Source organism: Salmo salar, chromosome 22, assembly GCF_965601325.2.
Source record: "Salmo salar chromosome 22, fSalSal1, whole genome shotgun sequence".
Taxonomy (NCBI): Eukaryota; Metazoa; Chordata; class Actinopteri; order Salmoniformes; family Salmonidae; genus Salmo; species Salmo salar.
This window is the reverse complement of record NC_138312.1, coordinates 15,763,150-15,769,149: the sequence shown is the minus strand read 5'-3', so window position 1 is coordinate 15,769,149 and position 6,000 is coordinate 15,763,150.

The following is a 6,000-nucleotide window of genomic DNA, read 5'->3' as shown; positions in this document are numbered from 1 at the left end:
TCACACGTGTGTGTCAACCAGCCAAGCTACACAGAGGTACTGTAGCCTACGTACTGCACAACAACTCTGGGATAGATCAGGGGCAAGGGGGATGGGGGGGGGGGACTGATGTACACGAGGCTCCTTCAGGTCTCCGTAATTCACATTGTCAGCTGAAGAGCCAGTACCCAGCGCCAACCCCTAGCTGTCTCTCATCATCACACACAGTCAAGGGCCTGGCCTGTCGCTGCAGATGAAGCCACCAGCTCACCACTGTCCAGGAACATTGAGCCCTATTTTACATTCTCGTGTAGAGACAGGGCTCACTAAGTTCCAGGCCCTGCCACAAAGCACATACACTGGATCAGGGATCCTACATACAAGCCTAGAGACCCAAATAACTAACTTGATTAGCAATGATCAACTGTATTGGCAGTGTTCAAGTGATAATTCAAATGTATGCTCAGATGTTTTTTTTGTTGTGTATTCAGTTTGCATACATGCATACATGCTCCCACATATATCCATTGTACACGCATACATTCTCCCACATATATCCATTGTACATGCATACATTTCCCACATATATCCATTGTATATGCATACATTCTCCCATATATATATATATACATTGTACATGCATACATTCTCCCACATATATCCATTGTACATGCATACATTCTCCCATATATATATATATATATATATATACATTGTACATGCATACATTCTCCCACATATATCCATTGTACATGCATACATTCTCCCACATATATCCATTGTACATGCATACATTCTCCCGCATATATACATTGTACATGCATACATTCTCCCACATATATCCATTGTACATGCATACATTCTCCCACATATATCCATTGTACATGCATACATTCTCCCACATATATCCATTGTACATGCATACATTTCCCACATATATCCATTGAGCGTTCCAGAAATGAAGGCATTTCAGTTCAAATGCACGAGTCCAATGCATAGTCTCACTGTAATAAATGGCAGTGACAAATAATGTCCCTTTTATCTGCTCACTCTCATGCAAACTATCTTTAGGTCATTAAAACAATACGGAGCATAACACACTGCAGCATATGCTCTATGGTCTACAATGGCAAGGTCATGTGACGTACTGTCGCTGAATCTCAGAACAATTATCTATCTTAACAATTAGCATCAGCATTTGTGGGTTCGTTTACAGGCTCAAAATGCCTAAAAACAAAGATATTTCTTCTGAAACTCGTCAGTCTATTCTTGTTCTGAGAAATGAAGGCCATTCCATGCGAGAAATTGCCAAGAAACTGAAGATCTCGTGCAACGCTGTGTACTACTCCCTTCACAGAATAGCGCAAACTGTCCCTAACCAGAATAGAAAGAGTGGGAGGCCCCAATGCACAACTGAGCAAGAGCACAAGTACATTATTTTGAGAAACAGACGCCTCACAAGTCCTCAACTGACAGCTTCATTAAATAGTACCCGCAAAACACCAGTCTCAACATCAACAGTGAAGAGGCCGACTCCAGGATGCTGGCCTTCTAGGCAGAGTTGCAAAGATAAAGCCATATTTCAGACTGGCCAATAAAATAAAAGATTAAGATGGGCAAAAGAACACAGACACAGGACAGAGGAACACAGCCTAGAAGGCCAGCATCCCGGAGTCGCCTCTTCACTGTTGACGTTGAGACTGGTGTTTTGCAGGTACTATTTGATAAAGCTGCCAGTTGAGGACTTGTGAGGCGTCTGTTTCTCAAACTAGACAATCTAATGTACTTGTCCTCTTGCTCAGTTGTGCACCGGGGCCTCCCACTCCTCTTTCTATTCTGGTTAGAGACAGTTTGCGCTGTTCCTTGAAGGGAGTAGTACCCAGCGTTTTACCAGATTTTCAGTTTCTTGGCAATTTCTCACATGGAATAGCCTTAATTTCTCAGAACAAGAATAGACTGACGATTTTCAGAAGAAAGTTCTTTGTTTCTGGCAATTTTGAGCCTGTAATCGAACCCACAAATGCTGATGCTCCAGATACTCAACTAGTCTAAAGAAGGCCAGTTTTACTGCTTCTTTAATCAGCCCAACAGTATTCAGCTGTGCTAACATAATTGCAAAAGGGTTTTCTAATGATCAATTAGCCTTTCAAAATGATCAACTTGGACTAGCTAACACAACGTGCCATTGGAACACAGGAGTGATGGTTGCTGATAATGGGCCTCTGTACACCTATGTAGATATTCCATTAAAAAAATCTGCCGTTACCAGCTACAATAGTCATTTACAACATTAACAATGTCTACACTGTATTTCTGATCAATTTGATGTTATTTTAATGGACAAAAAAAATGTGCTTTTCTTTCAAAAACAAGGACATTTCTAAGTGACCCCAAACTTTTGAATGGTAGTGTACATCGTAGTGATCAGCATTCACTATCCACATTTGCTTTTAATGGCTTAATGAAGCCACAATGAAATGCAACATCCAGCCCAGGGAGTCATGGTGCCCAGAGCCACAACTCATTTATACCACCGAGCTCCAGCTCCTCCGTATGAATGGCACATCACACTGTGCTGTAAGCACAGCTCATCATTACAAAGGCGTGTGATACCACCAGCAGACAAAATAAATATCATCTCTGATAAATGTTTTATTTTACTCTGTGACGCTATGAGCGGAAGAAGGTCCCTAACTACACAACAACTACCGAAACACATGGAATGGCCCTCTGTCAGATTATGGTAATGTCACTGGACAACATTTTGTGTTGGACATACGTGACCTTTATAGAACTCTGAATGAAATGAGTTCGTGTGGACGCCGACATTATTCTACTTGAAATGCTGTGGTTGATGACTCCATGTGGCAGTGGGACATGAATGTTAATAACCTCACAATTCATTGCTTTATTTTCCTCCTAATACACATGTATAATTCAAGTGCAAGTTTAATTTGCTTGAGGGTTATGTGCAGAATAGCAGATTAGAGTGTAGCCAAAGAATATATTAACATATGTCACCCCCTAGGCCACAGGTTTTATGCTATTCATTTATATGTGGTGGCCTAGTATTCCCTTCAATTCACAACAACTAACACTATAATTGTCTTGCCTGTTTACATCCATTAGACACTTTAAATGTATCTGCAGCATTTAACCATGTTTAGCACCTAGGTCCAAAGAACAGTTGAAGGTGGGAGGTTGATTATTTGATTTTGGAGCACGCCACTTGAGTATTTTTAACAGGAAACTGTTATGGGCAAATTCATGAAATTAGCACATTTCCTGTAACACCCCTTCTATCAATGCCTTGGACAGCACCAAGTTCCTCTAATTCTTAATTATGTGTCAGTAATGCCATAGGGATGTATGAGAATGACTGCAAACTTTTAAATTAAAAAAGATTTGCTGAAATGTCATTTGCTGAAAAACCTCTCCCCAGTTGCAAAAGCCTAAAATAGGTTGTTAGGAATGGCAGATTTTTTTATTACCCCACTCATTATTAAAGGGAAGAGAACAGCTGCTGTTGCTAACACCCTGAAGTCCTACATAGAAGAGCTGATACTAACTCCACTGGGACTGAAAGAAAAAGGTGGCTTTTTAACAAAATATTTAAATGCTTGTGCTAAGCAATTGAAAATGTAAGTAGTTAAGCCAAACCTGCTTGCTTTAAAATTGAACGCAAGATATTGGGTTGTGGTGTTTGAATGAAACATGTTTGTACATCTGGGCTCTCCAACCCTGTTCCTGGAGAACTATCCTCCTGTAGGTTTTCACTCCAACCCTGTTCCTGGAGAACTATCCTCCTGTAGGTTTTCACTCCAACCCTGTTCCTGGAGAACTATCCTCCTGTAGGTTTTCACTCCAACCCTGTTCCTGGAGAACTATCCTCCTGTAGGTTTTCACTCCAACCCTGTTCCTGGAGAACTATCCTCCTGTAGGTTTTCACTCCAACCCCAGTTGTAACTAACCTGGTTCAGCTTATCAACCAGCTAATTATTAGAATCAGGTGTGCTAGATTAGGGTTGGAGTGAAAACTCTCCAGGAACAGGGTTGAAGAGCCCTGTTGTAGATGATGTCTATTGTTGGAGATTTTACTGGATCAACTCAACTGTTGTTACGCATGTAAAGGATGTCACACTGCTTGCTAAGCAAGTACCGCTTCCTCTTGATTCCGCCCATACTCAGGCTCAAACCCAGGACCTCTGCCTCGCAAACACACCTGACCCCCCTCCTGAAGCATCTCACCCAGTCGCACAACCAGGAAGCTAGCTATTTGGAAGCCGAAGTGGAGACACTTCAGGCTGAGGAGCGTGTTTCACAGATCCCAATCGGCTACACAGATAAGGTCATCAGCTGATGTTCAAAACAAAGCCGGTTGGTTGTTTGACATGAGCTTACAAAGGTACTCTGTAAAGTAATGTTTTGGAGTATATTCAAATCAAGCTGCAACTATCAGTGAACAAAAGTTTTCAAGGTGGAATATTGAAAGAGTAAATCCATTGAATAGGTTGGCCTTTGATGCCTCCCCCCATGGCAATATCTTTTGTAACACCATATCATTAGGAATTGTGTTCAATGCTGTTATTATTATTGAATGCTCCCAGACACAACACTTCCACAATCACACTTCAAAGCAGCCAGATAAATACCAACTTCTGTGAAGAAGGTAATACTACCGTCTACAAAATAAACTTCTTCTAAATTCCCGGCAGAACAGCTATATTATATATTCCTAGCCTACAGTGCTGAATCAATAACCCCCAGCATGATGTTTTCATATTGCTGCACTAATCCTATTGTTTGTCCTAAAACCATTGTTAACTGACAGAATACTTTTGTAATATCGATGATTCAAGAAGTCCCAATGTGAACCCACTAACTGATGAATAATTGTTTTATGCAAATCCTTATTTGTAAAGCAAATAGACCCATCTCACCTTTGGCTTGACGAAGAGAGGGATATTGCTCTTAGCATCGAGAGGGACAGGTGCATTTTTAATAATTCACTGGCAAAAGCAAACAGCAAAAAAGGGTTAGCAAACTGCTGAGGGCTCTTGAATATGTGAGGCTGATCCAATTTGTGACTTATCGATGTACATATTCCCTCTCTGGCACAATGCTTTCATTTTTATCGATCCAAGATTTGGATACGTTCCCTTAAGGTCATAGATATGTAAAATGTTTCCATAATTTGACCCGTAGCCTACGACGGTGCCAAGGGCTCAATATTCACTGTCAAAAGCTTCTTTGTTACACATTACATTTCACTCTTTATTCAAGATACCATGACATGCAACACCTATCTGTCTGACAACAATGATTTTGTTGAAGAGAAGCAGTAAAAATGTATTACAATGCTAACGCTAGTATAAAGCCAACTGTTCTTCATAAAACTGTTCTTTATTTGTCTTGTCATAGAGGGTCAGAGAAGTCCTTTGTTGTACTGCACCTCAAATGCAATGTTCTGTTTTGTCCAATAATACTGCAGTTCACATTATAACACAAGAATAATACTAGTAGGTTTAGATGTTAAGTGATTCTTATGTTCTACATGGCCCAAAGGCATTTGAACAGTCATGTGCTCGACAGGGGATTCTTTTTTACAGTTCTATAAAACACATCATTCATGATGACTGATTCAGTTGGAATACAAACTTCATACAATCATTGTTTGTTGAGAGTGCTCGTATTTATCAGTTTTGACATGCCCCTCAAGAGCTGGGTTTACCTCATCACCCATATGGGGCCCGGGGCACTTGAGCAATCAAACACATTCATCTTGAGTCGACTAGGAGACCCACAACCCTACCTTAGAGGTGAATGCTACAGCCAACAGTATACAGTGGGTATCATAAGTATTCACCCCATTGGATTTCTTCATATTTGATTGTTTTACAAAATGGGGTTAAAATGTATTTAATTGTGTGTGATATTTTTTATACACAAAATACTCTGTAATGTGAAAGTGGCAAAAAATTCTAACATTTCTTTAAAAAGTAATGAAAAACTCATATACCT